This window comes from Tamandua tetradactyla, chromosome 1 (genome assembly GCF_023851605.1).
Source record: "Tamandua tetradactyla isolate mTamTet1 chromosome 1, mTamTet1.pri, whole genome shotgun sequence".
Taxonomy (NCBI): Eukaryota; Metazoa; Chordata; class Mammalia; order Pilosa; family Myrmecophagidae; genus Tamandua; species Tamandua tetradactyla.
Genome location: NC_135327.1, coordinates 87,001,328 through 87,013,931, shown reverse-complemented (window position 1 = coordinate 87,013,931; position 12,604 = coordinate 87,001,328). Strand labels below are relative to the sequence as shown.

The window sequence follows — 12,604 nt, the reverse complement described above, 5'->3', positions numbered from 1 at the left end:
ATTACAGTCTTGCTCTTGTACTGGCAAGAAGAGACTTCGTGCCAGTCTCTTCTCCCCAACTAGAAGTAGTTCTTGGCATCCTCAAGAATAGTATGGATACAATAAGTTTTCAAAGATTGACATTAGATGTCAATGTGAATATTGAATGCTAGTTTTAATTTTTTAATAGACATGTATAATTCATCATAGTCAGGAGGGAAGGGGGACTCAGATACTCTTCCTTGTGCCCCCTCCTCATTCATTCAAGCAAGACCTCATTCTAGTGAGCTTCAGACAAAAGAAGCATTTTCTAATAACAAAACCCAACTGTATGCCTAAGAAAATTAATTTAATATAAATATTTGGCACCTCAGTAAGTCAAAGAAAGAGACTGCTAAAGCCTTCCAAGTACAGCCTTAACTTTTCCTAGCTCAAGCTAAGCAGATGTTAACTGTAATTTATTCCAGGATTTGTTCCTCAGAATTTAGGAAGGAAGTCAGATATAGATAATATCCCTAAAGATTTTTGCTTTAGCTTTCTATTTAGAAAAACCGTCATCCAACAATGTTCATAATGTCTTCTGCTTAGCAAAAATCCACATACAATATTGTTTTTCATGAAAAAACCCACACAAGTATTATCATGAATATTATTATGAATAAAAGTAGTAAATACTGTACTATTTATACGGTGGCCATCTCTAAGAAATTCAGGAATTTGAGTAAAAATTCAGGGTCTTTTACTATTATTAAAGCCTACTCATATTTTTTCCAATTTCAGTTTTGTTACTATTCTCAGTGCTTTTTGGCCAGTGTAACTGGCTGGTAGATTTTTTCAAGCTCCTTCCTCCCCAACATCCACCTCCCTCCCTCCAACAACATTCCTTTGTTTTCCCCTTTGACTGCCTGTGGTACCAGTAGCACTAGAACCTCCTAGCAGCTTCCCAGGGGCCCGCCGAAGCCCCCTCAGGTGCACAGAGCAGCCCCTCCGACAGCCCCCGGAAACAGTGCGGGGCATCTCCATTGCCCTGGAAGTGCACTCATTACATTCTGCTTTATGAGGTTTGGAACTTCCTTTTAAGTGATTGGCCAGTCCAGCCTCACATCATGAAGGACCAGGGAGCAGAAAGGAGGTACTCGCCCCTAGGTGAGAGCAGAACCTTTGTCACCACACACCCACCACCCACGGCCCAGGGAAACAGAAGACTGACCTGGGCCAGTCATATTCCGACTCCTGGGAGGGGCTCGGGCACGTCTGTGGGGCAGAGGCCTGGCAGGTAGACAGGCTCTGAGCACCCCGCAGCACCCTCGCCCCAAATCAGAGCCCCACTGCTTTCGCCCTCTGTGGTACAGACTGAGGTTCTGAGTGAAACAATTAAACCAAAAGGCTGTTTGGCTTTTAGAAATGAGAAAATAAACCTGACCTAATGAATACCTCATGGCCTTAGAATTCTATGCCACTCAAAATATTTTTTAAAAAGCATTTGCTCAAAGTACCTTGGGAGTGGGAATACGTGGAGAATATACAGAAACTGGGAACAAAACTTGGGTAAATTTTTCTATGATGGTAAAATTAAAAAAGAAAATTGCAGAAAATACTGTTTGACAAGACAGTCTCATAGATTTTTGTTTCTCAAAGTCTGACAGAGTTTCAAAAATGAATAATTTTGGAATCAATGAAAGCTTCTTGTTGCCCCAGGTAAAGCATCAAAAACAAACCAAAGCAGGGGGGCAAGGGTGGTTCAATGATAGAATTTTAGCCTGCCATGCGGGAAACCCAGGTTTGATTCTCGGTCCATGCGCTTCCAAAAAACAAACAAATAAGCAAAAACCAAAAACAAACCAACAAAAATTCAACAAATGGTGCTGCAATAATAGGATACTTGCATGGAAAAAAATAATGAAATTTGACCCCACCATATAGCATACAAAAAAACAAAACAAAACCCAAAGCAAGGTAACCCAAATAAAAAACCCTGCTAGCTACTATCACCATCATCTCATTTTTGAAAAGAGGATATTCTCAAAACGTGAGAAGGACATGATTTCAAATGTGAGGATAGTCTTTCCAATGAAAGAAGTTTAGTTTCATGAAAAATTCAGCACCTGGTCTGATTTTTCTCACTTTGCTGCAGACAAGTGAAAATTCCATCAGGGCCAGGTCCTTGGAACCCAACGTGCCAGTGGATGGTGGGGAATTCACGGAGGGGGAAGGGGCTCGGGTCAGACAGGGCCACAGCTGTTTCCCAGGGCCTCCTCCATTCTCTCCAGTGACTGGCTCGAGGGCCTCTAAGGGTCTGGAGTCTTGCTTGCTCGGTCAAGTCTGGTCAGAGTCTGGGAGCCTGTGTGGCAGTGTTTGTGGAGCCAAAGTGGAGATTAAGTCATGTTTTAGAGGTGACCTCTGTCCACCTCTTTCTGCAGACATCCCCTCCCCACTGAGCCTTACTGCCCAGCAACTCCCCACCTAGATGCTTTTTGTTCTAGATGAACCCCTCCCTGCCAACACAGCCCCCCACCCCTGCATACCCACCGCAACCTCCTGACCCCCCACCCACCCCCACTGTTGCCTTCTCCTCAAATGGACCTGGTCTTTGTTGTTCTAATTAGATTATCTCTGCCTTAGGGACCTGAAGGACAGTCCCCAGTAGCCCTGGCTGGAAAGGCAGGTCGCATAATCCCTGTTATCAAGAGGCTTGTCATTTAGCATGTAGATCAACTAATTCTTTCAATACCAGGGGAGCAATTGTGCATCTTAATATTGATTTTTTTGGAGATACAATCGCCTACATTCCTGAGTCAGACTCACTTACTGAAGCTAAAAGGTTCCACTTACTATATTATGAAACCACTCTCCCACCCCCATCACACACTGCATCCCAATTTAATGTTACAATGCTGGACAAATTTGAAGGACTTTGTGTTTTTCCACTTGGTCCGATTTCAGAGTGCATATCCAGTTGAGGAGAAACAGAGAAAACAAATCCTGGCTATTTTAAGATATTGTGTGTGTTTTTGGTTGGGGAGGCATCTTGCTGCCTTTTGCTACCCCCCACTCCCACCCCAAACCACCTATATTTCCTCCACTTCTCAAGGTTGGGGTGCAGTGATACTGAGTTATTAATTCAATAAAGCCAGCTTATATTTCATAATGAATTAGGAAACTGGGCTTTCAAATAAAACTGGGGGTGTTGTCTTATCCATTCTACCTCCAATGGATTGAAAGGCAAAGAAAGAAAATTTTGGACTTCAGTAGTAAGAAAGAATGCTACTTTCTCAAAGGGTCAAAATGAACTGAGATTTGGGGCAGGTGTCGATGTTAATTCTACATTATGAAAGGGTGTTAAACAAGGGCGAAGAGCAGCCAAAGGACAAACGTACAATTTGTGGTACCCAGAAAGCTCAGGGCCGCTATAAAATGATAAAATGCCTGCTGTTAGACTGTGCGCTCATCATTTTCATTGTAATAATAATCATCATAACTTTCTGCTCTTCATTGAGAATCTGCCATATGCTTGGCATTGTGCAGCACAGTATGTACCGATTACCTTACATTATCCCACTTAATCCTCACAAGCTTGGGAGGCATGCTCTATTAATTATTCACACATTACAGATAAGACTGCTGAGGCCTGGAGAGATTAGATGATTTGCTCAAGGTCTCAAGTCCCATAAACGGCACAGCTGGATTCCAACCCTAGACTGTCTAACTCCTACAGCTGTAGTCCCAACTAGAAAACTGTTCTTTCTGCTCCTGCTGGCTGATACGGGGTCCATTCATTTATTCTGGTATTTGTTCATTCATTCTAAGGTGATTGTTTGGCTTCCAGGCCCTCAGTACCAGGGACCATGAGCCATGCAGCACAGTGCAGGATGTACAGTGAGAGGTAGACAACAAAAATAAATACTAATCAAATAAGGGGACGCCTGCTCCCATAGAGGAATGGTCTCAATGCTGCAGGAATGCTGGAAAGGGTCTTTGGTTCCATGGGATTCAGGCTGATTTAAAAGGTTTTTGGGTATAAATTGTTTTGTTTTTGAAGAAATCCTTGTAAACAATTAGTGCCTAAGTGACAATGGGGAAAGGACTGAGTTAAAAGAAATTCTCTTTAGAAATCTGTTCTGTATAAAAACTAGCAAAATTATGCCATTTCCCTGTGTATTTATGGTGGAATCTTCTATCCAGAGAATAAATATCCAAGAATATTCACATGTATTCTTCCACACATGAGCACCATCTTCACATTTTACTGCTTGCAAATGAAACTGATAAAGTCTTCAACCAGAAGAGCAGATGCAGTGGGCTTCAAAGCACTCTTAATGGAGATGTTATGCACTAGGGACCAGATACTGAGATATATATATATATATTTTTGGTAAAAATCACTCTTCATGTAGGAAGGGAAGTTATTCCCTTTTGGTTGTGCAATACAGTGCAGTATGTGGTAAAGCAGACCTCTAGATTTCTGTCCCAGCACCTATAACTTTTATTGTATGGTTTCTTTGACATGTCTCTCTCCTGATAATAGATTGCAAAGTCTTTGTGAGAGATACTCCAAGGACTTGGCTCAATGAATTCAGCACTTTGACACATAGTAAATGCTCAAGAAATACTTGCTAAAATTTTAAAAAAGAAGGCATAAATGCATTAATTTCTTTGAAGCAAATATTCTGTCATGTCATTCCATATTTTTCTAGAAAAGCCATGTTTTAGTTTGTTAAGTCTGCCTGAATGCAATATACCAGAAATGGAACTGCCTTTAAAAAAGGAATTTATTAAGTTGCAAGTTTACAGTTCTAAGGCCATAGAAATGTCCAAACTAAGGCATCTAGAGAAAGATACCTTAACTCCAAAGAAAGGGTTGATGACGTTAAGGGTTTCTCTCTCAGCTGGGAAGGCATATGGTCACGTATCCTAGAGCTTTCTCTACTGGCTTCTTCAAATGGCTTCCCCAGGGGCATTTTCCTTCTGCATCTCCAAAGGTGTCTGGCTGTGTGGACTCTAAAGCTTTTTGCAAAATGGTTTTCTCTAAAAGGACTCCAGTAAGCAACCTCACCTTGTATGGGTGGAGACACATCTCCACGGAAACAACCTAATCAAAAGATTCCACATACAATTGGGTGGGTCACATTTCCTGGGAAACAACCAAAAAGAGCCTACCCAACAATATTGACAAGCATCAAAAACCATGGCTTTTCTAGGGTACACAACAGTTTCAAACTGGCACAAGCCCTGATTTTAAATATTCTATTTATTGTTCCTACCAATCATCAAAATAGGCTTGCCATCTTAATATTTGAACCCTCCTCTGTCAGGCTGTTGCTGTGCTCCAGAAACCATTGCAAACATTCTTCATCAGAATAATGGGTCCCACTTTTCCTGCTGGTTACACGTCACCCCTTCAACAACAGAGAAGTAGGTTCTTGGGTTTGAAGGTTGATACCATTGGTGGCACAGTGACAAAGAGCAAGAAGTACAGCATAGCAACTGGCTTTAAAATTTTTTAGTTTTTTTAATGATATATTATATTCACATAGCATGTAATCATCCAAAGTGTAATGGTTCACAATATCATCATATAGTCTGCATTAATCATCACAATTGACTTTTTTTTCTTTTTTGTGAAAAATAACATATATACAAAGAAGCAATACATTTCAAAGCACATCGCAACAATTAGTTGTAGAATAGATTTCAGAGTTTGGTATAGGTTACAACTCTGCAATTTTAGGTGTTTACTTATAGCTGCCCTATAAGATGCCAGAGACAAAGAAATATCAATATAATGAGTCAGAAATCATACTCATTTGTTAAACCCAACCTTCTCTGTATAACTCCGCCATCATCTTATCATTCTCCCACTCTTTAGGGGTATTTGGGCTATGCCCATTTTAACTTTTCCATGTTGGAAGGGGCTGTCAATAATATGGTAAAGAGATGGAACTAGTTGATATCCCGGAGAAGCTGAGCCCTCTGCATTTCAAGACTTATCTTGTCCAGGGACCCCTCTGGAGGTTGTAGGGTTTTGGAAAGTTACCTTAGTACATACAACCTTTGTAGAATCTTATATATTGCCCTAGGTGTTCTTTAGGAATGGCAGGAAGGGTTTTGGTCTGGGTTTGGTAAGCTATGATAGGCAGCAACCTACCTGAAGCTTGTGTAAGAGTGACCTCCAGAATAGCCTCTCAATTCTATGTGAACTTTTTCTGCTGCTGATACCTTTTTTGTTACACTTCTTTTCCCATTTTGGTCAGGATGGCATTGTTGACCTACAGTACCAAGGCCAGTCTCATCCCTGGGAGTCATCTCCCTTGTCGTCAAGGAGACTTTCATCCATGGATGTCATGTTCTACATAACTGGGAGGGAAACTTGCAGTGTTGGGCTTAGTGAGAGAGAGGCCACATCTGAGCAACAAAAGAGGTCCTCCATATGTAACTCGTAGGTATACCTATAAGTAGGCTAAGCTTCTCTGCTACATACATAAGCTTCACAAAATCAAGCCTCAGGATCAAGGGTTTGGCCTATTGTTTTGGGTGTCCCTAATGTTTAGGATCAGGGATTTCCCTGGTGGTAAAGTTTAAAAGTTTTATTTTATCGGCCATCCCTGAAGGGACTTTGCTAGTACTTTTTTTTTTTTTTGCATGCTGTATGGTGAGGTTACATTTTATTATTTTTCCATGTGAGTATCCCATTATTGCAGAATTTTATTGTTGAATTTTTGTTTGTTTGTTTTTTGGAAGTGCATGAACTAGGAATCAACCTGGGGTCTCCTGCATGGGCATGCAAGAATTCTATCACTGAACTAACTACCTTGCACCCCCTGCCAATACTTTTTGATTATCTGCTTAATATACTCTGGGATTTATCTAGTCATTACAGTAAGCTATACAGGATTAAAGGCCTTATTCTTTTTCTTGGCTCCCTGTGCTTGAATTGTTTACATGACCTATGCAGACAGGTTGAGTTAGGTTATATGTTATAGAAGATTTAGGTTCTGGAGAAAATAAACCTTCCTTCCTTTGATCTCAAAGAGTAGGTGAGGTTCTAAAATACAGACAATGTTTTCCTTACCCCTGTGTTCTGAATTACCTTAATCCTGACCTGATCATCTTTATTCTTATCTCTGAATACCAGGTTATACATATATAAAACAGCCTCTCAAATCCAGAAATAACAATTACCACTCTGGATGAAGTGTGAATTCTATAAGTGCTTACAATCTAGAAACCTGTTCTGTCTTCTTATAAGTATTTTCTAAACGAGACCATGCAATATTTGCTCTTTTGTTTCTGGCTTATTTTGCCTCACCAAATATCTAACAGGTTCAATCATAATGTTGCATGCCTCATAACTTGGTTCCTTTTTGTAGCAGCATGATATTCGATCATATGTATACACCATTGCTTGCCAATCTCCCTCTCAGTCAGGGCATCCTTCAGCCACCTCCAATCATTGAGCATTATGTATAATGTCTAAAGTCAGCAGTCCATAAATACTCTCAATTTTAGATAATTTTATTGTTCCCAAGAGAAAGATAGACAATAAACACAACCTCACCAAATAGAAAATCCAAACCTCTCCTTAATTCTTGTCCCTCCCTCCATTATTTACCCCTGCTGTTGCTGTGGTACTGTTGACATTTTCTTGTTAAATATAGCCCATAGCATGCACTGTCAGTTTCCCCCCTATACTCCAAACTTATACACTGTTTGTACAAGATTCATACCTTTGCAGTAGTGCATGCAATAACTTATTTATATTTCTAGTGTTAATCAGTGAGACAGATGGGTCTGTACAACCCCTGCAATCTTTTTCATCTTCAATATGGTAATATTACTTTTAGACCTACTAGTGAACTGCCTTCACTTCTATCTAATCCCTTACATTTAAGTTCAACCTCATTACTAACCATTTATCCATCTCAAGCTTCTGTGTATCTCTAGGTCCCCTATATTCTGTATTATAAGCCTTTGATTTAACCTTTATCATGGTCATAAAAGTGGAATCATACAGGCTCTATCCTTTTGTGTCTGGCTTATTTCACTCAGCATTATGTTCTCAAGGCTCATCCATCTTGTCATATGCCTCAGGACACCATTTTTTCTTATTGCTGCATAATATTCCATCATATGTATATACTACATTTGTTAATCCAGTGAGTCTGTTGATGGGCACTTGGATTGTTTCCATCTTTTGGCAATTTTGAATAATGCTGCTATTTACATTGCTGGGCAAATGTCTGTTTGTGTCACTGCTTTCAGCTCTTCTGGGTATATACCGAGTTGTAGTATAGCTGGGTCATGGGGCAAATCAATATTTAGTTTCCTAAGGAACTGCCAAACTGTCTTCCCTAACATCAGCGCATAAGTGTCCCAATTTCTTCACATCCTCTCCAACATTTGTAGTTTTTGTCGTTTGTTTAATAGCAACCATTTTTGTAAGTGTGAGGTAGTATCTCATTGCAGTCTTGATTTGCATTTCCCTTATAGCTAATGAAAATAAGCATCTCTTCATGTGCTTTTTAGGCATCTGTATTCGCTGTTCAGAAAAATGCCTATTCGTATCTTTAGCCCATTTTCTAATTGAGTTGTTTGTTCTTTTGTTATTGAGTTACATGATTTCTTATGTACACAGGATATCAAACCTTTATCCAATGTGTGATTTCCAAATATTTTCTCCCATTGAGTTGGTTGCCACTTCATCTTTTTGACAAAGTCTTTTGAGGTGCAGAAGCATTTGATTTTGAGGAGTTGCCATTTATCTATTTTTTTCTTTCATTGTTTGTATTTGAGGATAAAGTTTAGGAAGCTATCTCCTATTACTAGGTCTTGAAGATGCTTCCCTACATTTTCATCAAGGAGCTTTATGGTACTGCTTCTTATATTTAGGTGTTTGAGCCACTGTGAGTTAATTTTTGTATAGGATATAAGTAAGGGTTCTCTTTCATTCTTTTGGCTATTGATATCCAGTTCTTCCATACCCATTTATCATAAAGACTGTTTTGTCCCAGTACAATGGATTTGGAGGCCTTCTCAAAATTCAGTTGATCATAGATTTGGTGGCCTATTTCTGCACTCTCAATTCAATTCCATTGGTAATACCTTGTGCCAGTACCATATCGTTTTGATGACCATGGTTTTATAATAAATGTTAAAGTCAGGAAGTGTTAATCCTCCCAGTGCAGGGGCAGGGAAGGGGAGATGGGGGTTTTGGGGCTGGGTATGGGTGTGCGAGTCTCAGGAGGGGCAGGGAGAGATTGTTTGCTTGGGCGGGAGAAGGGGTCGGTCCGGGGCAGGGTGATGTGTGTGCAGGGGGTGCTGGTGTGGGGTGGGGACACATGGGGGGCTGGTCTGGATGGGGATGCTTGGAGCATGGTGTGTGGGGGGGTGGGTGATTGGGTTCAGGTTGGGGAGTCGTGGGGCTGGGGTGGTGTGCATGAGGATAGAGCATTCAAGGCACGTGGCTTGGCTTATTTCCTTGTCCCTGTCTCCCTGTCCATGCACTCCTGAGGGCTCCGGGTTTGGAAAATAACAACTTGGCTTTTAATAGTCTTTGCTGTCTCTTTAAGGAAAAAAAACACTTTAAGTGCATGACAGCATTTATTCACTCATCAGCAACACTTACTGACTGGTCTGAATATTCTGAACAGAATCCACTGTAGAAAATCATACATTAAACATTTGGAGGAATTTCATTGAAAATACTTGGCTTGTTAGGCTTCCTCATCACCAAGTTTAGATTTGACCAACATCATTTTTAGCATTTTAGAGGCATGGACACAGAAGAAATCACACAGAGTAGCAGTCATAGAGAATTCTGGGCCTGTAATAGACATTTGCCATGTTCTTGCCTGCTTATCAACTTTTAAATAGTGATTCTATATTAACTGAAACATCCAAGTTATCCCAGAGTAGAAACTGGAACCGCAATTAGTCTCTTCCTTGCAGCTAAGATTGAGCATGTGACCTAGCTGTCCACCAGTTAGATACTCCTGGGCAAGACTTTCACATGGAAGAGAATCACAGGAGGAACCTGGCTTAGCTTGGATTTTCATTTTTCTGGCTCATGTGGTGGCAGAGACAGTTTTCAATGGCATCAGCACAAGAAGGGGCAGTGCAGTGAAGTTGGATCTCGGGTACTTAGGGCCTGCCAGTGGTAGAGACAGTGGTTTCCTCATCTGACCATGAGCTCTGCAGGACTTGGGGCATCGCTCTTAGAAACTGAGATTCAAGTCCCTCTTCCCAGCTCTTCCCACTGTTCTGCAAATCTCCTCATATCCTTTAATAAATATCTTGCCTGCTTAAATTAATCAAAGGGGTTCTGGTTATTTGTAAAAAGGAACATGGGCTGTTACAAAGGGTGATGTCCTTTGTAAAAAATATCTTACTTGGCACGCACACAGAGCATTTATCAGAAAGTCCAGTATGCTCTCTGAATGTCTTCATGTGCTGGAACAATGGGGTGAGAAGTCTAACTGGTTCAGTCATACAAAAGTCCTAACACGTGTTTGTTGTAATAAAGGTAGGGCTTTTGGTTTAGACCAATGACTCTGTTTAATCAAAGTGTTTTGAAGATAATCTTGAGCTTCCTGTTATTTAAGTAAGCACTGATTTGAATTAAGCAAACAGTTGTTTCCCAGGACTGAACCTATTGTTCCCCAGTTTTAACTCAGGATTAAGTTTTAGTGCTTAAAAATTGGTAATACCTGGGTTCATCTAAAGTGTTTAAATCTAAGGCTGATTTGGAGTAGCTAATTTAAAAGACTACCAGTACTTACGTTTAGCTTGACATAAATCTTTATTGAAAAGAATCTATTGGTTATTGAAATCCATTTACGAAAGCAAGATTAGGTCTTTGCTCCCCCATATGCTCCATCCTGCAAAATTTACTTTATAAAGAATCAAAGTAAAAATGTCCAAAGAGCATTTAAAGTCTGATCGAACCCCATACAGTTCTCCATGTTTTTCAAGCTCCCACTAAGATTCCCCACGACCTCTCCTGATCCCCACGCTGGAAGAGCTTTCTCTTCTTCTGGGCTCTGTGCCTTATCCACGGCTCCCTGACAACACCTCCTTCTGCCGTGGATTAGTTATCTGTCCACATGTCTGATTTCCCTTTCCAGACTGGAAGTTCCAGAAGAGCACTTCTGATCCATCACTGGTACTCATGGAACCCAGCAAGAAACCAGCACAGTGTACTGTGTTCATGTGGCTTAGTAAGAAGGCCCCCTTTCCAAAACTGTTTTCCCAATAGTCCTTCTCCAGTGCCAATGGCCAGTCCTCTGGACTTGTGCTCTCCTTCATGTCAGCCCCAAATACCTGCAGCCTGACCCTCATCAGATTTCCTTGGTCTTTTTCTTTTTGTCATCATACTGACCTTCATCAACAATAATCAATATTGCTTAACTCCTCTCCCTTTGTGTCTCATCCTTGCAAGGGCAGATTTCTTGCCCACCGAGGCAATGTTATCGGCCTTTATGGATAATGGGTTCATAGTCCCACTTTAAACTCCCAGACTCCACTGTGAAAACAAAAGAAACTAGGGAAACACAGGGAAAGCCTCAGAAGAAAAGGACTTAAGACGCCAGCTGGCTCACCCATGAGGGCCATGCAGGGCAGACCCCAGCCAAGGCTTCTGGTGGCCACCGCTGAAGCCTGGATTGATCTCTCCTGTGTTCTGAGCAAAGGCACAAGGTCTTCTGCAGATTTGAAGGAGAATGAGGCAAACGTTGTTTGCTTTTGTTCAGTTCTGGTTAGTTTTGTTTTAAAACTCTGCTTTTGCTGAAATGCAATTTTTTCTTAAATATCAACATCATCCATTAAAACTACTTGTTTCTCCTGCCAACCTTGGTAAAAATGGGGGAAAATTTAAAGTTAATTTGAGTACAGTACAAATTTTAATAACTGACATCAACACACTAATGTTCTCTATTGACTTTCTTTTAAAAAGTCTTCAGTATTTATACTTTCAGGAGCAAAAAAAGAGTAGGTAGTATTCAAATTTATCTGCATCCTTTCCTTTGAGAAGAAAACTCATAAATGCCACCCAAATCATTATATACTATTCTCTTTAAAATAAAGAAATGGAATAAAATAATTAGTATGAATCCAAGGAATTCTAAGTATACTGCATCTAAAATACCTCCAGTTGCATCAGTTGGTTAAGAAGCAAATATGAGATGCCTTCAAAAGCCTCAGAATTACTTAATTAATTTACAAATGTGTCTAGCACTGTAGTAGTAAATTCCTTATAAGTGGATTCAGTTGAAATAAATCAAAGACTATTGGAGAAAAAATAAAGACATCCTCTTGCCATAAAAAGATACATGCTTCTCAGCCCTGGCTGCTAAAAACTTTTTGTCCAGAAAAATCATTTAGGCACAGTAATAGAAATTCAGTAAGTTACCCAGGAAATGCTGAGATTTGCAAAAGCTAACTTGGATGCAAGCTAAGGTGGGGTTGATTTTCTAAGGCTGACATATAATTTTTCTCCTGGGTAACAATGATGGATGAACCTCAAGGACCAAAGCGAAGAGACAGTGCTGGTGTCACACGGTGACCTGAGGACAGAGCAGGGTATGAGCAGCAACCTTAGATATTTCCAAGGTATTCATAGTTCTCACAACAG

At 40.4% G+C, this 12,604-nt stretch overlaps 1 long non-coding RNA gene across 1 annotated transcript in view; it reads left to right on the top strand.

The window, feature by feature from the left end:
• The first annotated feature begins 975 nt into the window (after positions 1 to 975).
• LOC143685110 (uncharacterized) overlaps positions 976 to 12,604 on the top strand; it is a 35,885-nt gene continuing 24,256 nt past the window's right edge. The window contains exon 1 of the long non-coding RNA XR_013176379.1: positions 976 to 1,125. This is a non-coding gene — a long non-coding RNA (uncharacterized LOC143685110). The remainder of the gene's footprint in view (positions 1,126 to 12,604) is intronic.